General features: G+C 41.1%; 1 pseudogene; it reads right to left on the bottom strand.

Annotated features, from left to right (window-relative positions):
- Positions 1–420: 420 nt before the first annotated feature.
- LOC147431877 (25S ribosomal RNA) lies at positions 421–2,148 on the bottom strand (annotated as a pseudogene).
- Positions 2,149–23,120: the final 20,972 nt, after the last annotated feature.

The following is a 23,120-nucleotide window of genomic DNA, read 5'->3' as shown; positions in this document are numbered from 1 at the left end:
CCAAGCTCCAATTTTTGCGGTGTTTGCTTTTCTTGTTTTTTCTTTGGAAGGTGAAAATGCTTCATTGGGAGTTCTAGAACTAGAATATGTTGATTTAAAAAAGTCAAACTCTAATTGTGGATAGCATGAAAGTTTCCAATGGTACGTGTCGTTGTAAAGATTGCCATCATGCAACTTATATGTAACCAAGTGTGTTAATCAAGTTAGCTTGGTATTTCTTAAGCATGCACAATAGCTTCAAGGCAAGAATAATGTAACTCAACTAGATAGCTCCTATTGCTACTATGATACTAAACTTACCAGTCACTTGGACCCAAGCTAGCCACATATGCACCTTAGTACCAGACCACCAGGCCACAAATTTTGTACCTTTGTTGATTTAAACTTTGATATTCTTTGAAGAGAAGCATATACCCTTTGACAAGATGAAGCAAATCCATGATAAAATTTTGAGACTATTTCATCTTATGCTTACGACCGGGCATGATCGGCACTCGTTCCTCCAGAGTTTCACGGGCCGTTGGGAGCGCAACGGACACTGCGAGACGTGTGATGCTTTACCAACCGTTGGACCCTATCTCCGGGTGATTCAATTTCAAGGTGGACAAGCTGTTAAAAAGAAAAGAGAACTCTTCCCGAGGCCTCCGCCGGTGTCTCCCGATTCGATCACGTTGCCATCCACCGCCACGTCCCGGTTTGGGAATATTAACCCGATTCCCTTTTGGTGAATGGTGCACATTGCGTCCTTGACACAGGACTGCCCCATTTCTTAGGATCGACTAACCCATGTCCAATTAATGTTTACATGGAACCTTTCTCCACTTCGGTCTTCAAAGTTCTCATTTGAATATTAGCTACTACCATCAAGATCTGCACTAGGGGCCGTTTCACTCGGGCTCACTCCCATAGCTGCTCCACGACCCCCACACCCTCCTACTCATCGAGGTCTCGCACTCGCCCCGATGGCTGGGTATAGGTCGCATGCTTGAGCGCCATCCATTTTTGGGGCTAGTTGATTCGGCAGTTTAGTTGTTACACACTCCTTAGCGGATTTCGACTTCCATGACCACCGTCTTGCTGAATCAATCAACACCCTTTGTGTGATCTAGGTTAGCGCGCAGTTCGGCACCGTAACCCGGCTTTTGGTTCATCCCGCATCACCAGTTCTACTTACCAAAAATGGCCCACTTAGAGCTCGCATTCCGCATCGTGGTTCAACAGAGCAACCCAACCGCTTACCTATTTAAAGTTTGAGAATAGGTCGAGGGTGTTTCACCCCCGATGCCTCTAATCATTCGCTTTACCTTATAAAACTGTGAAGAGCTCCATCTATCCTGAGGGAAACTTTGGAGGCAACCAGCTACTAGATGGTTCGATTAGCCTTTCGCCCCTATACCCAAGTCTGCCCATGATTTGCACGTCACTATCGCTAAGAGCCTCCACTAGAGTTTCCTTTGGCTTCGCCCTACTCAGGTATAGTTCACCATCTTTCGGGTCCCAGCAGGTACACTCCCACTCAAACCTTTCAGTGAAGATCATGCTCGGTAGATAGTGCACCCCCGAGGGGGATCCCACCAGTCACATTACTTGCGCCTCCGTGGGTTTGCCACCAACCGGCTTGCGTACATGTTAGACTCCTTGGTCCATGTTTCAAGACGGGTCCGATGGAAAGCCCAGAGCACCAGCGTCTCGAGCACACAAGTGCGTAAAGTCCACCACGAGTAGCACGCACTTCATGCCTCGATCAACACGACGGTATTGGGGGACTGACGAAAGCCCGCACTTGTTCCGCCGACGAACCCACGCTGACCAAGGCCTCGCGTCGAGCGGCAGATCAGCTCTCGTCGTTCCGCATCCGACCGGGGCACACCCGCGGCCTCCATTTCCCGTATTTAGCCTTGGATGGAATCTACCACCCACTTAGGGATGCATTCCGAAACAGCTCGACTCGTCGACGACCCTTTCTCAAGACAACGGAACCGGCCACACCCCGGCCGCCGCAGAAGCCGATCCTCGCAAACGGCGTATCTCATATCGGGGAGCGTAACCACCCTTGCGACGGAGGTTGTTGCACGATACCATCGATGCATTTCAGTAGACCGCGGCGATGAGGATAATAGGCTCTTTGCTCCTTATGACATTAAAACTTCTCTTCTCTTCTTCTTAGTGTTGATTCTTTGGAGCTATGGGATGGGAGCTCTCTTTAGGGGGGGAACCCCTTGAAGCAGTCCATGGAGTCTCGAGTTGTTTTAAGGGCTTTCTATAAGTGATTAAAAAAAATAGACCCCCACAAAATTAGAGTGACTAGAGCAGCTTACACTAATGATTCGGTACAAACATTGGCGAGTGACTTCAAGTGCTTTTATCTCCTAGTGTGTTGGAAAATGCCACCATAAATTCTTTTCAACACATATGCAAGAAGGTACAAGCGTTTGCAGAAAGCTTACGTTTGCAAGTGTATGAAACTCGTTTGTATATGTGGAAAAAGTGACCATAGTTACCAAACTTAAGGGGAAAAAATAGCAACGCTTTCATGGAATGCAATTTGAGGGGTGAAGCAACGAGTAGAATTGTTGCTTGCATATCGTGCATATTTGAGAGAACTTGGAATTGGAAGGTGGGATTTGAGAAAATCTGAGTCTTGATTCACAATAGCTAGGGTAGCTATACTATGTAGTGTCCATCTCCATGCTTCAACTATAGCCTCGTGGCGTCAGTCTCCGAGATAACAAGAGGCCTAATTAGCCCTACCTCTCAAAGAATGATGAAGGCTTCCTTCGCCAAAGTGGAGCACCATAGTCTTGGTGAAGAAAGTCTAAGACTTGTAGGAGCGGCAAATCCCTATGTAAGTTGGCTTTTTTCTTTTAAAGTTGGTTACATGTCGGTTTTATTTCAAAATCCAAGAATTGGTTTAGAAGCGCTATTTATTAATCGAATTTAGGAAAAGAAGTATGAAGATGTCAAAGCTATCGAATTGAGTAGCGTGTTGTAGAGGAGGATATCTTGAATTGCCATAATTGATTTGTAAGTGGTTCATATCAACTCCTTATTGTTGCCCTTAAGTTGGCTTCAATCTCAACTGGTTAGCTCTATCTATGGATCCATTTTCCGAAAAAATATTGATACCTTTTGTATATGAGCTCGTTAATCGTTGGTTGAGAAGTTTGACAACACTAAAAGTGTTCATGCTAGAAAGTTAAGGGAGGTGAAGGATATTTTGCATAAGTTGTTGATTTTTTAGTCGCATACACCATTGCATGTAGTGGGCTATCTTTGCATCTTGTTTAGAAAGGAAACTGGAAAGATGTAGATGTAGAAGTGCATGATAGATGGATGAATGTTCTTAATGCTTACAAAACGGTGATAAAGATTTGCAAGGTAAAATTTTGGATGCGTTTGATGAGTACAAATGTGAGAGATGCTCATTTGCTTATCCGATTGCATGCAAAAAGGTTTAAAATGGTGGGATACATTTGGGGAATGCACACCAAACTTATAGCAATTGGCCATTCGTGTCCTTTCTGAAAGAACTTGTGCTTCACCATTTGAGAGAAATTGAAGTATGTTTTTGCTCATTCATATGAAAAGAAGAAACAAGCTCAAGCCTTCACATACATAAAAGCTTGTTTTTATTGACACAAACCTTTGCCTCATATCTAAGATCAAAGAGTGAGATTTTGAGAGATAACATTAGAAATTCTTAAAGAAGAAAAGAATTATGATTGCTTGAGTACTCTTCAAGGGATACATGAGATGCAGAGGAGGAGATTCAAGGAGCCAATTGTGGTAGGGCTTCTTCTTTAAATGTAGTCCAATCCAATGAGTTCAATGATGCGGATTTTGTGGATGATGATGAGAATGCTCTCTTTGATTGGAAATAGGTTGAATCAGAGATGCAAATGAGACGGCTCATAATTGACTAGCCTTGCTATTGTTTGTTGTGTTCTTTTGCATCTGCTCTCAGCTTGAACTCATATGTTTGACATTGTGATAGGCTACAACTTTGTTTTGTTGAATGTTTCACATGTCATTTTAACAACTAAGGGATGTTCTTCATGAAACAAGTTGGCTTATTGACAAAATTAAAAGCTTGGGTTCAAACTATGTCGCTTCATTGATTTTTCTAGTATTTCTTCTCTTTTCTTAAATTATTTTAGTCGCATGCATTTCATGCCATGGCTTTGTATCATACTTCAATTAGACTTTTATACCCATATGCGTATGTCGTATGATTTCCATATGATAAAACTATGGTTTCCACTAGCTGCAAAACTGAAGATTAATGCGGACATAATTGAAGATTAGTGCAATGTCTCCTTTGCATACATTAATTGTCTTATAGCCATACAAGTTGTTAGCATGATATATGGATATGTCTATTGTGACTACTTTCTTAGCTCTTCATACCTTGTAACTAGCCTTTGATGGCACCCTCCTCCTCTTGAACACCTCCATGCGTGACAATACTAATTTAAAGCTCAAATCAAGTGAGGGTCCTTATTGATAAAAACTAAGCTTACATTTAATATATATCTTTTAATATATCCAAGACACAAACTTTCAATATATATATCTCTATCTTTTAAGCATCATTGATTGCCCTATGATAATCGCATACTTTAAGGGTATTTGTTTTCAGTCTTTCACAAGGTTTAAAAGGGCTTGAGATTTGGATGGTTTAGCGTGGAGTAATGGCATGTTGGGTAGGAAAAGGACATGGTGCAAAAGAGAGATAGGTGAGCTTTGCTCAGAAAAGTTTTCCCGGTGTTTAATATGACTTACTATTTTGCACTATTGACCTATGGATTGATTGCTATGATACATGATTTGTTTCCACAAATGGCCTATGTTATGTATATTTGACTAGTATTTTAAGACATATCTTCTGGCACATCACCAATAAAAGGTCCAAAAAGGCTCACTGTTTTGCACTATTGATGTATGGATTGACTATGATACATGGTTTATTTGCACAAATGGCCTATGCTATGTATATTTGAGTAGTAATTTAAGGTATATCTTGTGTCGCATTTCCCATAAAAGGCCCAAAAAGGCTCGTGTGAAATGCATTATGTTGTTTTAAACCTTATACTGGCTTTAACATGTAAGCTACACCACCAATCTTGTCCAAAACTTGAAAAGGCCCATATTAATACAAGGCTGTTGAATACTTAGCTTTAGGAAAAAGAATTCCTTTCCCTTCATTTGAATCAACAAACTTTGTCTACGCACTTTGCATGGTTGAAAGAAAGATACATCACATTGCTGTGTGAATGCTACAACTTTTGGCTCATCTTGTGTTCCACTGAGAGTCTCAAATTTCATTGCTATAACAAATTCCTTGTAATCTTTTAGCGTTGGCAAGGATATCAAAAAGTCATAAATGACTCAGTACAAAATGGTCTTCCAAATTTTCTTCTTTGTCTTACCTCACTTTTTTTCTAGAATATATGTATTTCCCGCATGAGGGCGAGAAATACCAAACATACCAAAGTGTCTTGCACCCACTCTAATGTGTCCATAAACATCATGAAAGCCTAGTTGCATGCCAATATTCCTTCACATGGGATTAGCTAAGCCTGTTTGCATTTCCTCAAAATCATTTCTTGACAAATCATCATAAAAACATGTGGGGAGTCCAACAATAGTATATAAAATTAAACCACCATCACGATAACTAGATTTGAAGAAGATGGAGGAATGGTCAATGAGCAACTAGCCTTCTTATTACTTTTTAAACCATGAAAATAATTTTGGCCATGGAAAGATTACTTACCTTGTCTTGTTTGCACATTTCAAATCCTCACTTGCTCACATGACATTGGTGTTTTCCATTGAGCATCATGGGCTAAGGAGAATGTAAATGCTCTCTTACCTATTGTGACACATGTGGGACTTGCAAGAATTATGCATACCTAGGAATCTCTATCAATAAGAAATTTACTAAGAACACTTAATAGTTCTTCTCTTAACATAGTGTCATCACCCTTCTCATTAGAGATACTATGTGGTCTTGAGGACCCCTTCACTGCTTCAGAATTGCATAGTGTGTTGCTTGCTTTGGGCCGCTGGCGGTCTCCCGACTAGGATGGGCTTATTGTGGAATTTTTCCTTTCCTTCTCGGAGGATCTTGAGCATCCACTGCTTTACATGATTAATGCGGCATGGGAGAAACAAGATTTGCCGATATCTTGGAAAGAAGGTTTACTTAAATTGCTGCCTAAGCAAGCGCTTTGTGAGCGATTCTCTCATTGGCGTCCGATTACTTTGATGCCAGTGGTTTATAAGATATTGGCTAAGATGTTGGTGCACCGCATTAAGGACCATATTTTTGTAGGACTCCATCGGGCTCAATATGGTTTCATTCCACATTGCCAGATTATGGATAATCTGGCTAATGTTTTGATTGGCATGGAGTACGCTAAGTACACTCAACAAGATGTGTTGGTTATGCAAGTTGACATTGAAAAGGCCTTTGACACTATACAGTGGGACTTCATTGTTGCCACCATGACGTGTTTAGGGTTTGGTCTTAAATTCGCCAATGTGGTTTATTTTTTGTATGCATGTAGCGCATCTTCACGCATATTAGAAGGTGAATTAACTGAATCTTGGCCTCTTGGTTGTTCGGTCAGGCAGGGCTGCCCTCTTAGTGCTCTGTTGTACGATGTTGCTACTCACCCGTTGTTGACTTATCTTGATCACTTGACCTCTATTCAGAGTCTGCATGGTCTGCGGTTACCTTCGGGTCGTACATTTGTTGGCCAAGCTTACGCTGATGATTCGTTATTTATGCCTCGTAATCAGCAGGCAGATGTCAAGGTGATTATGGAAGCCTTGGAACTGTTTGGCATTACGGCTGGGCTTAAAGTCAACTTTTGTAACTCGAAGCTTCTGCCTCTCCGTTCTTGTGATTGGCATAGTCTGTTGTGGCCAAGTGAGATTGTGTCTTCAAATGTGATCACTAGGCATTTGGGTTATCCAATTGGATGGAATGTTACTCACTCTCAGAAAGTCGATTGGGTCAGGCAACGCTTGAATGTCAAATTGCATTACTGGAAGCTTTCTACTTGGCCCTTGCATGTTCGTCTGCGAATTTTTCAGAGTATCCTGTTGGCATATGTTCAGTTCTTTTTGCCATTGATGCATTGGCCTCGCCGATGTCTTGATTCTCTTATGTCGGACATTATGTCCCATTTGTGGCGGACTCATGCTACGAAAAAAGGCTTACGCTTGATGTCGATGGAGAAGCTTTGCACTCCTAAACGTTTTGGTGGACTTAATATCTTGGATTTGCGCAGGCATGAGTTTGCACAGAAAGCTATGTTGTTGCCCACTCTTGTGCAGCAAATTCAGCCTTGGACTTTGATGTTTGCATTCCTCGGTCAGCACGTTGTTACTTCTACTTTTGGCCATTGGCAACCCTCTCTCTGGGAGGTGGTTTTTGGCAAGATGGAAGGGCACATTCTTGGATGTCCACTTGCTTCCTCTTTAGTGTCTACTTGGAAAGAGGTTACGATGCATTTATCATGGAATCCTCGGCAGGAAGGTGATTCCATCCAATTGGAAAGTCTCCATTGGAGCCAGGCATTCTCTCTTACTTTGGTTGACCGCTCACCTTGTCATGCTTATTTTCTCTTTGGTCATGGCATTCGTGTGGTTGAGGATGTGGTTGATGAGGCTGGATATACTTTTGAGTTTTCCTTTGCTACTCGTCGTTTTGGGTTGGGCATGCATTACCGTCAGTTTTGGAGAGAGCTTCAAAGCATGTTGCTCGACTTTTTGCTTGTTTCACCTTTGCCTTATGGTGATCGCATGTTTGATTGGGCCTTTCGGGAAACGCCTTTTCAATCTATTGCCTTATGGTGATCGCATGTTTGATTGGGCCTTTCGGGAAACGCCTTTTCAATCTATTTCTGCAGATCAAATTTATGCTATTCTTCTACCACGACCATGGCTTGATGGTCATTGTAATGCCATTTGGCGTATGCACAAATCTGACCTCTAGTGGAGGAGGCTCATCTCTACCTTGTGGAAAATCCATTTGCCTTTGAAGGAGCATCTGTTTATTTGGCGTTTTTTTCTTGGAGTGCTTCCCGTTGGCACTTTTCTTCAGGTGCATCATATTCATCCTTCTTCTTGCATTCGTTGCTCGACTGCAAAAGAGGATATTTGTCACTTGTTGTGGGATTGCTGTGTTACTAGAGACTTCCTTCGCCATATATCGGCGCGTATGCGGCTTCGTTTTCCTGGGGTTGTCTTTCACAAAAGGTTATGAGCATTTGGCATTTTCTCACCGACGTTACAGCGTTTTGCGGTCTTCTTCATGTGGGTCAGATACTGGGCTTTCTGGACCGTGTGGAGTCAGCGTAATGCGTACATGTTCCATCGTACTCATGCGGATCCATTCCCTCTGTTCAGGCTTTCTCTTCGGCAATCGTTACGCTTTGCTTTGGAAGTTGGTGATATCACCTTAGAGATGCATCAGCTTTGATATGAATGTTTTTAGCTACGCTCTAAAGATGAGGAGTTATGTGCTCTTCCCCTTGTATATGATATTTTCAGTGGGTTTTCCTCGCTTTGAGGTTTCCCACTAGTAAATTAACCAATCAATTTACAAAAAAAGTGTGTGTGTCTGTGTGTGTGTGTGTGTGTGTGTGTGTGTGTGAGTGAGAGAGAGAGAGAGAGAGAGAGTGGGTTTAGCACCTGTGCGCATATTTCCCCCTACACAAATGAGCAGCCAGCGGCAGGTCAGTCTGGGCAAGCTCTGCCTGTGTGGCAACGTCAGCTCCAACTTGTTTAGCCTTAGCACGTCCTGTTGCAACAGCCTGTTGGGCAGCCCTGCGTGTCTATAGAACTAAAGGTATGTGTGTGTATGTGTGTGCGTGCGTGTGTACACGCACGTGTGGCAGTCGTCAATTCAAGTACCTTCAGCAACCTGCACAGATTATCAGCAGAGAACCCTACTGTTCTCGTCCTTGGTTAGAGTCTCACTGTGGAGTTTGGTGTTCATCTGCACACAGAAAACGTGTTCTCATATCTCCTGCTTAGTCGCAGTTTATTTTCAGTAAGCAACCTTGTGTACAGCAGAGTTTTTTTGGCACAGTATTGTAGGCAGTGTACATAAATTTGTTTCTTTGGTTTTGGTAATTAGTAGTACAAAATCGCCAGGTTCTCAGCGTATGTCAAATTTTGGTGCGCCCTTTATTAGCTCATACAAACGTAGAAAACAGATGGCACCTGAGTCTTCGAAAATGGGTGAAATCCGAGCCTATCTGTTAGAGGATTTTGAAGGTGCACAGGATGCTTGGGAGGGGTGGACCCCGCTACTAAAGTGCTCATTCCCGTTCAAGCATTGATGGACCCAGTGGCACAATATGCTTTGAATGCAGTTATTCAATTCTTCCCGGGCAGGATGCCCACGGCACAAGACGTGGGTCAGTGGGTAGACTTCCTTCTTAAGCGACAAGCGGTTCGAGGCGTTTACTTTGGTGCCAGAGGATTCTATGAAGTTTTGCTAGCAGACATTGATGCCCGTAACATGTTTCTTGAGTAGTCTCCTCCCTTTTTTGGTACTCAGATGACAGATGTATTGCCGTGGGCACTTACCACGGACTATCAAAGCCTTCCATCATAAGTGCCCCGTCTGGGTGGAAATCCTTGATTTTCCACACACTTGGTCCCACTTTCTTCCTATGCTCGCCTCTCATTTGGGAAAAGTGATTTGTCCTCCCAAACTCGATGCCAATACAAATCGCTTCTATGTGCTTTGGGACACGGATGTTCTTTCACCCCTGAGGGAATTACTATCAATTTGGGGGACCCACCCATTGGGAAACACTCTTTAAATCTCATATGGGGTAAATTTGCAGATTCATGTTTTCGCTGTGGGAAATTTAAAGACATGCAATCTGAATGTTCTCAGCCTAATTTGCAACCCACTCCTTGAGCTGACCCTCACCATGCGGTTTCTAATGAGAGAGGTCCCTAATCCCAGATCTGCCCTTGTTGCACCTTCTGTATTGCCTGATGCCTTATCTGTGGATAAAGGCAAGGTTAAACCTGTTGCTTTCCCCAATCATTTGGGTAAAGGAAAGTCGGTATCTACTCTTGAAACCAAAACAAAGGGAAAAATGCGGACTATCTCCTTGGGTAACCCCCAAGAAGACTGTTAAGATGCGTTCGCAGCTTTCTTCTCGTAATTATGTACAACCTAAAGTAAAATCTGCGGGGCAAAAACCTCTTCCTTGTAATGATAATTGCACTCTCTTGCGGATGCATGGAATAAGGTGGTGCAGTCTTATAGGGATGCAGTGGTTCATGGGACTTCTCAAGCACCTTCAAGCCTTGTTGCCTCTCTGAGACAGGCATGGAGAACACTCTGGTTGAGTTGTCGATTGTTGATTTTGTGCTCATGGACATGTCAACTTAGTCCCTAGGGTCCTTACTTTGCCTCTCTACATATCACTTGAATGCATAGTTGTGTTAAATGCATTTCATATAATGTGCGTGGGTTATGTAACCTTGATAAGTGGAGATTAGCCTGGCACTATGTACATGCATGTAAGGCAGACATTGTTGTTTTGCAAGAGCGTAACCAACATGAATATGTTGGGCAATCCTCATGCTTTGTGAGATACTAGATAGCATATGCTGGTTTGTTGCGATGTTCGAAGTTCTGATTATGGTTAGGCATGCGTTGCAGCCAATTCTGGCGTATATGATCCAGCAGGTCGTCCAATGCACGATCAATGGCCAGCTGTATGAATATGGTGGTGTTTATGCGCATACGACCTTGGGACAACGAGCTGTTTTGTGGCGTGACATATCTTCTTATTCATGGCTTTCCAATGCGCTGCTTTGTGGTAATTTTAACAATGCACCCGCTTCATGTGATAACACCACAGGACATTTGTACATGCTAAGCATAGAATTGCACGCCTGGACAAATCTCGCTACATGTACAGGATGTTGGACTTGTGGACCCTCTTGCATCCTAATGCTTCGGGGTATACATTTCAACATAATGCTTTTTCTGCATATCGTGCAAGACTAGATCAGTGGTATGTCCTCGGCATGCAACAATTTGATGAGTTTGTATGCGAAATGAGCATATAGCGTTCTCTACTTTTATCTGACCATGCTCATGTTATGATGTTATTGCGCTTTGGGCAACTACATTATGATCAGCCGCTTTCTAAGAAACATCTGTTGCACATCAACAATGCATATCTTTTGCAAGAAGCATTTCATGAGATGATCTATGATGTTATCCCCCTTTGGTTGCCCAAATGTATCTTGATCCTGATGTTGCCTAGGTTTGCTTTGTTGTGCGTGTGCAGAGTGTAATTCAGGAATATGGCAAGCATACATGTTTCAATTACATGGGGATGTTGAGGACGCCAAGCATGTGTATCAAAAGCTCCAATTCTTAGCTCACACACGTTTGTTGTCAAGAAGTGAATCCACGGCCCTCTGTCGGGCCTAGGTGTATCTGTAGCATAATGATAAACAAAAATTGCATAAATGGTAGACTCGTGCTTGACATCGAGCGTTTTTGGACAAGGGATGTGCCTCAAAGCAGTTTCAAACACTTACATGATTCAAAGGCCTCTCAAACTATTAAGCGGGTTATGTTCCGACCAGGAGCATGGACAGCCTCAAAGCGTGAGCTTGCGGATGCCATAGTGTCCCATTTTAGGACTGTTTTTGCCGCAACCCCCCCCCCCCCCCCCCCCCCCCCGACAGCCGCTGAAGCTATTCATGTCGCCAACTTTTGTTGTCGGCGGATATTACAGAGAAAGAATTGCACTCACCATTGCGTGCTCTTGGAAGATGGCGTTTGCCTACTTGGGACGAGCTAATTGTACAATTTTTTCTCTCTTTCTCGGAACCTCTAAAAAAACCTTTACTTTATATGATGAACACTGCGTGGGCGAAACAGGATTTGCCAATGTCTTGGAAAGAGGGTTTGTTGAAGTTGCTGCCTAAACAAGAGCTTTGTGATCAATTCTCGCATTGGCAACTGATTTCTCTTATGCCGGTTATATATAAAATCTTGGCTAAAATCATTGTGAGTTGTATCAAGGAACCTCTTACGGCTGGTATCCATTCCGCGCAGTATGGTTTCATTCCTCGTTGCCAGATTTTGGATAATCTGGCTAATGTATTAATTGGAATGGAATATGACAAGTATACACAGCAGGATGTTCTCGTAATGCAATTCGACATTGAAAAGGCTTTCCATACGGTTCAATGGGATTTCATTGCGGCTACAATGCGGGCCCTTGGTTTTGGTCCAAAGATGGTCAATGTCGTATACTTCTTGTATGCTTGTAGTACATCTTCAGGCCACCTTGATGGAGAGCTGACAGAACCTTGGCCTCTTGGATGCTCTGTAATACAGGGTTGCCCGCTAAGCGCCTTGTTGTATGCCATTGCCACTCATCCTTTGTTATTCTATTTGGATCACTTGACTTCCCTCGGTCGTCTTCATGGGCTGAAGTTACCCAATGGGATTGGATTCGCAAGGCAGGCCTATGCTGATGGTTCCTTGTTCATGCCTCGTAATAACCAGGATGATGTGCATGAAATTGTAAAGGCATTGGATACATTTGGCTTGGCAATAAGCCTCAAGGTTAACTTTTGGGAAATATAAACTCTTGTCTCTTGCTGCTTGTGACTCGCATCATCTTTTGTGGCCTGGAGAGATTCTCGATCCGCTTGTGGTGGTCAAGCACTTAGAATATCCTATCGATTGGCACGTTACTAAAACGCAGCAAATCGATTGGGTCATGCAACAAAGCTCATGAATAGATGTTCATGATTTCATTTGTAAACCACATTTGGCATACATGCCGACCAAAGCTCTGCAAAGTAAAACATTTTCTCATAGCAACAATAAGATATTTTATTCTATTTTGTCTGTATTAATGCCTTGCATTAAATCATATGCCTTCAAGATGCAAGAATAAGTGGTTTCCTATGGAGAGAAGCCCTTCTTTCACCTCTAAAGAAAACAATGTAAAGATTCCTTGCCCTTCGTTTTTTCAACATATTCTCCATCCCATGTATTCCAAGATCTTTTATCCCAAAGAGCAAGTTCATCAAAATTCCTTTGTGTCTTCATACCTATACCGATGCATAACTAATTTGTGTCTTCATAATTATATGGATGCATAACTACAATGTTAAGATTCCTTGCCCTTCTTTTTTTCAACATATTCTCCATCCCATGTATTCCAATATCTTTTACCCCAAAGAGCAAGTTCATCAAAATTCCTTTGTGTCTTCATACCTATACCGATGCATAACTACATTTGGAATCAAACCCTTGCTCCATAGTCATAGAAAACAACCCAATAATCTTGCCTTTGCGAGAGACAAAGTTTCTCGCTCAACATTTGCTAAAAAAAACCCATTGCTTTCTGGTTGACCCTTCCTTGTTGGACATATCTTGCTATGAAAGTGTACCAAGAGCCTGCATCCATGGATAGGAAGCTCATGAAGATATTTTGTGCTTCCAAAAGTAAACCACATTTCACATAATTGTCACCAAAGCTTTGCAAAGCAAAAATCTTTTTTCTATAGCCCCAAACTTATAATCTTACAATGAATTTGTTTGCCAAAATCAATGTCTTGCATAGTTCTGCATGCCTTCAAGATGCAAGCATATGTGATTCCCTCATGAGAGAAACTCTCACTTCACTTTGGATGGAACTGCCCAAAGCTTCTTGACCCTTGTCTCATAGAATATATGCTTTGATGAACGTATTCCAAAAGTTGGCATCTCAAATGGGAAGCTCATTAAAAATATTCGTGCTTTAATTAATATTAAACAAATACATGGCTACATCTAGAGAAACAACGTAGATCTGCATTTGTTGAAAATGGTGCAATACTTCTCCTCTTTGCAGCTAGAGGAAACTCTTGCTTTACATTCATTTAGAAGCTTGAATTTATTGTTGTCTCGAATAATGCCATAGGCATTAAAAACTTAGAGCCAAGAACCATTTTACAGTAGGACCAGAGAAGTGTTGGTGCATTTGTTGAATTGGTGAATGGTCATCTTTTCAAGACAATTGGCAAGATGCAATTATACTTCTCTCTCTCTCTCTCTCTCTCTCTCTCTCTCTCTCTCTCTCTCTCTCTCTCTCTCTCTCTCTCAACTTTTTCAAGAAGTAGTTGAGTGGCGCGATGGCACAGTTTTATGTTTCTTCAAAACCTCCCCGTGTGCCATTCGGGCAAATTGGCCATAATGCAACTATATACCTCTCTCTCTCTCTCTCTCTCTCTCTCTCTCTCTCTCTCTCTCTCTAAGCTCATGGTCTCCTGCCTCACTCCAGTGGAATTTTAAAATGGTAGCGAAGCTTGGCTTTGAGTTTCTACCTCCATAGCCTTGTGCCTTGACTCAAAGCACTTACAGGAAGCACCACTTGCAGAGGGGAGAAGGAACCTCTCAAACAACATCAAATTGTTTTCAACCACCATCAATAGGGTCATCCCCGACTATACAAATAGCTTTTGACACTGTAACATCTCCAAATTTTCCCTCTACAACCCACAACAACAAGGAGAATATGCTACGTTTCTGCAAATCTACCATGTTTTGAACTCTACTTTTTTTTTCTTGCTTTCACACTTTGAAAGGTGACCACATTAATCTTTGCTACAAGAGGATCTTCACATCATCGTTGAAAGCTCTAAGTATCTCGATAAGTCTTCTTCAAAGATTTCTTTACAAGCATATTAAACCATAAAAGCCTCAAATTTTTAGTATCAATTTAGACACCTACTTTCAAAATTTATGAATTCACCTTCTATTTGGCTTAAATTTTTAGGATCAACTTTGCCTTTGATTCAAATTGAATTGGAGAAGCGTATTGAAGATTTTGGAAAGGTAGAGGTGGTTTTTTTATCATAATCTTGCGTACTCTTTTGAAAGGTAATTGTAGATTATACCATCTTTGGAGTGTATGCTAAATCAAAACTTCATTAAATTTTAACAACGCAAGCAAGTTGCTACTTTCATAGTTGCATGGCTTGGAATTACAATATGTATGAGATTTTGTTGTTTATCCAAGAGAGTGCTGAGAGCTACTCTAATTCATATGCTAGAGAGTTGTTTACGCTTAATTGAGTGATGGGATCTATAAAAGTGTTTTAAAGTCATCTTCAAGTAAGAGAGTGTTTTATGCATGTTGTTCTTCGTCTCTCTCTACATCCCCCCTACTCCAAGCTCGTGGTCTCCTTCCCCACGCGTGTAGAATTCCAACAAATGAGAGGAGATTAAAGATCTGTTCATCTAAATATCTCTCTTTTGATAACTCAAACAAAGCCTCTAGATGGTCCTACACATAAGAAACTCATAAGATGAGATAGAGGCCAAATGCTACCAGAAGTTCGTGATGAGAGAGAATCCGTGTGATGGTTGATCTTTAAACAAGTATATCCTCACATGGAAATAAGTACACAATATATAAACAACTTCATTCAAGAAAAATGAAAGCTAAAAAAAAACAATACTCATTGCAAGGGCAAAATCAAGACTTTTGTAATCACAAATACCTATGCATTGTCCTCGCCATCAATGTTCTCCACAAAAGATAAGCAATGTAGCCACATCTCTAATTTTGCAAAACTTTTGGCACACCCGTATCTCATGCATAGCTTCATGCAAATTGTTAGGTGCTTACAATGATAAAAACATGAGGTTCTTCAAAGTTGTTGATGTCAAACTGCATTTTTCGTGTTTAATGTGATTTTGTTTGGAGAAACCTCATTCACTTGTTCCTGTATTCACTCATTAAGATTACAAGCATGCTTTCCAAAGCTTCATAATATTGACTAATGAATCAAACCATTAAACTTGATAACAATGCTCCTATACAACATAAAACCAATTACTTCAATTTGTCTTATGCAAAAAGAAAAATCAGTATATCTCAAATTCATACTCAAATCCTTCAATGAGTTTCTTATGACTTTCTCCACACTTTGCACAAAAGCTTTCCAAAGACACCTTCTGGGTTAGCCCTCGTGTAGTAGAATTGTTACCAAAGCTCGTAAAAGAGAACAATTTATCCACATTGAATTATCTCAAATCATTAAACTTAGCATCAATCCCTACAATCAACTCTCTAGCATAGCTTTGTGGAAGTACAACACAATTCTTGTAGGAGCTTCCACTTGTAAGATTTGGTGCCAAAGAAGAAAATTGCAATGCATGAATATTAAAGAAACCATTGTCTTTGAGAAAGACTGCCTCATTTTTAGCATTGAGTCCTCTTATAATGTTTAAATCCATATGCAAACGAATCACACAAATAGTGCTTCTTAAAAGATTAAAACATTTGATAAGTTGGTTAGAGATGTGATGTCCACAGGATCTCTTTGCAAAATGTCCAATATATTTTCCATGAAGTGTATTTTAAAGGTGCAAAAAATGTGATAAAACCCTACATCATTCTCGTTGAAATCATCCAATAATGTAGGCATCATTATTATGACCAATCTCTTCATCACTTTCCCTCTTAACAACCATCGTGTTGTATGTATGCATCCTTATAACTTCTAAAGACCTTAGCAACCAAATCCCTTTGTTCTTGTGCATTCAACATTGTCTCCTCACTTAGCAATCCACTATCATCCTAAAAGGAACATGATCGATCTTTATTTGTTATTGTAAAGAAGTATGGAAGTTGTTTCCATACTATTGTAACGTATATTCCAAGGTAGATAATGCTTGGTCCTTGCTATCTCATGAAGAATATGCTTGCCATGTGTGCATGTGCACAAAGCATTAAAAAAATCTTCGAAAAGATCTTTGGAAAACTTATATAGTAGAGTACTAGGATACAGGCTCACAAAGTACCAAAATGATCACAAATCACCAGAAAAAAAGAAAAGGCCGTCCTTAAAGAATATCATTGCAGCCACTGAACCATACACAATACCCGAAGAGACACTGAAGCCAACTAAGGCTTGGGTGCCACATTGGAAAGAGAAGGAATGGCAGTGTAACAAGGTACATTTAGAGGCCCACAAGGAAATATCGTGGATATCCCAATAAATCAAAGAGAGAGAGAGAGAGAGAGAGAGAGAGAGAGGCTATTGATCACACTTTTTCCAAAGAAAGAGAGAGAAAGAGGAAGTTAGAGTGAGAAGGCTATTCATGGGAGAGAGAAAAGGAGAGGGAGAGGGAGAGGGAGGTGAGCTTATACATCCCACAACATAAAATGCATGATGCAAAAATCTCATCACCAAATTTGAGATCATGAACTGTACATCTGTCATCCACAAATTTCACAACTAGGCCCAGTTTAACAAGTGCAAATACAGACAAAAGGCTTTTCTTGATCCTAGGTACATAAAGTGCATCAACAAATGTGAAAGAACTGCCATTCACAGCAATCAGCACAATCCTTCCAACTCCCTTGACCGGATAAGTGGTATTGTTGGCACGAGTCACTAAATTCCCATGAGGGACATCCTCGAGAGAGGTAAACGAGTCACGATGAGAGGTAATGTGCTTTGTAGCACCACTGTCAAAGTAACACACATGAGCATATGCAACAACTGACATACATGCATCATGGACATAAGGATCATAAGTGCACTCTGCATTAAAAGCCCATTATGCATCAACATCACCATCACAATCTTCTTTCATAGAAGAGTCAACAGTAGCTACAGTTGTAGTGGAACCAACCTCATTCTCCTTAGCCTCTTTAGCCTTCAATTTTAGACATTTCTTGATCAGTGATCATTATATTTACAATAATGGCAACGCATCTTCTTTTTGCCCTTTTCACCAGAATTCCCAGATGAGGTGTTTCCGATAGAAGCATTGGAAACATGTGATTTTCCACTCGCCGAAGAACCAAGAGAAGTGGCTACGTTGCTGTTACCATCTTTTCTTTGAGCAACAATAAAGGCCTTCTCCATTGCACACTGTTTAGCCCTTTTTTTTTTGGAAAGTGACTCTTGCAACAAAAATGTGCATAATGCATCAAACTTGACAACTTCTGGATTTCCTTGGGTCATAAGTCTTCATCTACTAGCAAAAGTCTGGTAAGAATCTAGCAAAGCATTAAGAAGAGCCTGCACAAGGGAATTGTCATAAATGACTTCGACTACAAAAATAAGTTGCTCATTAATATCCTTGAAACCAATAATGAAAGTGTCCATCTCATCTTCCTCATGCACAATCTTCGACTCCAGCTCTTTACCTCATTGCGACTTGCATAAAGATCAGCCACAATGAGGTAAAGAGCTGGAGTCGAATGAATGAATGTGAGAAGTAATAGTGCGCTTCATAGAAAATGCAATCAACGCATGAGCATGTGCATCTGTTACATCCCAACGAGCTTGCTCAGTCGTAGGAAAAACAACTCTGGCAATAGCAACCTTGCCACCAAAACCTGCAACATCCTCAACATCACCTACATCCTCAGAACTAGGACGTACATCAATGTCCTACATAATATTCCAAATGCCCTTTAACACAATGACATGTTGCATCATGTAAGCCTACATAGGGTCATTTTCCCCATCCAATCTATCCTCAACAACAAACATCTTGAACTCATATGCGTAGTTGTCAGCCATGGCAAATGACTGCACCTGGAGTGAAAACTGCCCAAAAAGAGGAGAAATGAAGTGGGACCAACACGTCCTATATGTAGAAGATTGTAAGGACCGACTTGTAATTTTAAAAAAAGCACTAATAAAAATTTTGCACAAAATGACAAAATTGCATGCATAGCACTGCTTGTAGGGGAAACGAAGGCCAAAATGAGTCCGAATCAAAAACCTGAGCATAAAAGACTCTACAAGCTTTCTCAAAGTATGTGTCGACCTCCTGCTAATGCTCACCAAAGCTCAGTAAAATCTAATAAAGTGAGCAAGCATGTGCTGGCAACGCTCACGACTAAGCTCGGAAGGATGCAACCTACTATGATACCAATTGTTGGAAATAGGGTTGCACAGAAACACACACAGCTTAGAGAAGACGAAGGAAGCTCAATGCACACAACAGAGAGTATATTACTTAGTGTGAAATGGAAAGATAAGATAGCCCTATAGTGATGGGCGTATATACAATGCACGGGGGAGAAAACCTCCTGGTGAGGGTAAAAATGTCCCAGTGGTCGTTAGCGTGTTCACACACATCACTACCACATGCATATGGTAATACCTTTTGGAACTTTTTTAATTTATTGATATTTGAGATTGGGCTTCTTACTAAACTTAGTCTTAAGTACGGTTAAACAATATTGTGTACAATTATATCATGAGTGGGAGTAGCAAACAGAGAGAGAAAGAGAGAGGGAGAGAGAGAGAGAGAGAGAGAGAGAGAGAGAGAGAGAGCAATATTCTGTACAATTATATCATGAGTGCGAGTAGCATGCCCGCGCACACACACACACACACACACAGGGGGGGGGGGGGGGGGGGGGGGGGGGGGGGGGGGGGGGGGGGGGGGGGGGGGGAGAGGGATGGTAGAGTCATTTGCAATTTCTTCTTTTCAAGCTTGTGGCAATACGTATCCCTCTCCAACACCTCATCCCTCTCCAACACCTCACCAATGGATGCCTCCTCATGGCCCCAAGTGTCACTAAGTCCCTCACCGAACATGAGGAGGAACCAAGGTATAGGCTTGACCACTACACCGTGGATCCAGACTTGTTACATTCTTTGACGTCCCGCACCCTCATACCCTTAGCCACATTTTATGTTGGCAATTGTAATGACTTTGGTGCAAGCAACTCTTATTTTTAGTAATGAAGACTATTTATTGAGAGAGAGAGTCAATTTCAATAACGTGGGGTTGGAACCTCTTTAAGGAATCTTTGTTAATCTGCTGGCAGGATTCTCAACAAGCAGATGCCATGAAATGCTTGCCATAAAAACACGCTCGTGGTCTCCACCACTCTCTTGCAATTCAAAAGGAATGCTCCAATTAAGCTCCTTTGCAAAATTGAAGCTTAGACATGGTTTGTGCAATGGAACAAGGCTTATATGATGTAAGCATTTTCATCACAATGTCATGTATTGGAGAAACGGTATTCATTATAGGGGCCTTCTCATGGACTACCTTTTGAAAGAAAGCATAGACCGTTTCTTGTGAGGCTTGCATTTAGAATGAGATAAACAACAAGTCCCCAAATCAAACACTCAAAGTTTTGGTTTTGTATTTAACTATGCCAAGTTTCACTCACTGTTAGCTACATATTGCAATATCTCACTTGACATCTTCCTCCACCGTCAAAATAACTCTTGATGATACCTAAAGATCAAATATAATTGAAGCCGTAGAGCTAATGGTTTACACTACAAATATAGTCTACAAAGAAGTTTTACAGCTGAAAAATGGATAAAGTTTGATACAAAACTCTACTCAAAAGGTGTGGGTCTGCCTCTTGAAGAGGAAAGACAAAGTCTTTAGTGTCTTTCAAAAGTTCCTAGGTATGTTCAAGAACCAATCAGGCAAGAAGTAAAAGGCTTCGTGCACTGACAATAGGGGACAATATGTCTCCAACACTGAGTTTAAGGACATCTATAGCAAACAAGACATTAGGAGGTAGTTTACTACACCGTATACACCTACTCAAAATGGAGATTTTGAGCGCATGAATAAGACTATTTGAGAGAGGGTCACTTCCATGGTATCTATGGTAAATTTACCTCAAGATTTTTGGGAAGAGACTAATACGAAAGTAGTGCATATAATCAATAGGTAGCCTAGTACACCATTGAAGCACAAGATTCCACACAAGATGAGACAAGCAAGAAGCCTAATTATGATTGATTACATTTATTTGGGTGTGAGGCATTCTCACATATTCCTAAAGAGCTTAGAAAGAATCTAGAGCCCAAGTCACACAAATGCATCTTCATTGGTTACGGTGTAGAGGGAGAGATGGGTTATCGTCTCTTACACCCAGAATCTTGAAGAGTTATTCGCACTTCACAAGTGATCTTTAATGAATCAAAGATGCATAGACAACCCATGAAAGAGATTGAATATTGCAAAGTAAAATTTGAGGACATAGCCTCAAGTCCAATTCTGCAAACAACTAAGTCCATTAGTCATATACCTACCACTAGTCTTGCTCCAAAGAGAGCTAGTGAAGCTCCTAAGAGAGGAGAATCCAACAGTCAGGTAGTGAGGAGAACTACATGTCTCTCTTGTGCCCCTCATCAATTTTAGCTAAGATTAGATTATCTATTGGTCACTAACTATGCAGAGCCTACCTTCTACCAAGAGGCTATTGAGATGGAAGATAGTGTGAAGTGGGAGTAGGCAATTTAATCTAAGTACAACTCAATTGTGGCTAATGGAACTTGGGAATTGACACAATTTCCCAATGACAAACAAGCCTTGCCCTGCAAATGGGTGTACAAGAAGAAGTACACGACAAAGGATCCCGAGCCTAAGTACAAGGCTAGATTGGTTGTTAAGGGTTTTAAGCAAAAGAAGGTGTGGACTTCGATGAGATTTTTCAAGAAAAAGAAAGGCATGGACTTTGATAAGATTTTTTCTCCAGTGGTCAATATGACTATGTTGCACCTTGCGCTTGGATTAATAGCCACTAAGGAAACAACTTTGTCCAAATGGACATGAAGATCACTTTCCTTCATGGGAATCTCGAAGATTGGTTGCTAAGGGTTTTAAGCAAAAGAAAGGCGTGGCCTTCGATGAGATTTTTCCTCTAGTGGTCAATATGACCACGTTGCATCTTGCGCTTGGATTAGTAACCACAGAGGACACATCTCTATCCAAATGGACATGAAGACAACTTTCCTTCATGGGAATCTTGAAGAAGATGTCTACATGAAATAAACACAGGGTTCTTAAGTCAAACCTGAGAAGCCTACGAGGGTAGAAGTGTGGTGTAGATTATGTAAGACACTGATGGCCTAAAGCAAGACTCAAGGCAGTGGTACATATAGCTTAACAAATACATGTAGCCCCAAGGGTATGAAAGGAGCTAGGAAGACCTTTGCTTCTATATGCAGATGTTGAATGATGGTTCACTTATCATTTTGATACTTTAAGTCAATTATATGTTCATTACCAAGAAATCCAAAGACGAGATTGCCATCTTGAAGAATCACTTAGCACGCAAGCATTTTTTTATGAAGGATTTTGGAGATGCACGTCACTTTCTTGTTATGCATATCAAGAGGGATAGAAAACATGGAATATTGGAATTGTCTCAGGAAATGTATATCCACAAGGTCTTGCAACTTTTAAATGCAGGGGAGAAAGCTACATTGAGTACCCCAATGCATGCATATACAAAACTTAGCAAGAATGATGCTCCCAAGGTTGAAAAAGCAAAAATGACCAAGGTGCCATATTCTTCAATAGTTGGCAATCTCATGTATGCCTTGGTGTCCACGAGCACAGACATTGCTTTTGTAGTGGAATTGGTTACAAGATTTATGGCAAATCTTGGCAAAAAACATTCGAAAGCATTGAACTACATCTTCAAATATCTTAAAGGTTTGGCAAACAAGTGCTTATGCTTTGGGAATAGTGATGCATCCATTGTGGGTTACACGGATGCAGATTATTTGGGTTATGTGGATAGTTGAAGATCCACGTCATGGAGATCATGTCTCCAAAAGTGTACATCATCTTTCGCCACGGAGATGGAGTATGTGGTAATTTTTTATGCTAGAAAGGAAGTTGTGTGGTTAGCTTGCCTAGTGGGAGATTTTGGCATTTCTTAGATCCCAGTGCTGCATTGGGATAGTCAAAGTGCGATTGCGTTAGCAGAATAACCTAGTTTTTGCTCCAAATCAAAACACATAGAAGTTCGTTATCATGTGATATGCGACATAGTGGCTAGCAAGCACATTGAGCTAGTCAAAGTTCATACAAATGATAACCCTATAGATACTCTCATGAAGAGCCTTCCCTCCAAGCAGTCTGCACATTGCATGGAGATTATGGGTGTACGGTGAAGCCACAGGATTGATTCACGGTTGTACAAATGAACCATATTTACATCTATAGCCATTTGGGCCACATTGGCCTTCAAGTGGGAGATTGTTAGGCTTTAGACAAATTGGTTGGAGACCCATCACACTGATTGTACTGACATTAT

Source organism: Adiantum capillus-veneris, chromosome 21 (genome assembly GCF_014529385.1).
Source record: "Adiantum capillus-veneris isolate H3 chromosome 21, ASM1452938v2, whole genome shotgun sequence".
NCBI lineage: Eukaryota > Viridiplantae > Streptophyta > Polypodiopsida > Polypodiales > Pteridaceae > Adiantum > Adiantum capillus-veneris.
Note: the sequence above shows the minus strand (reverse complement) of the source record. Positions and strands in the feature narration are given on the sequence as shown.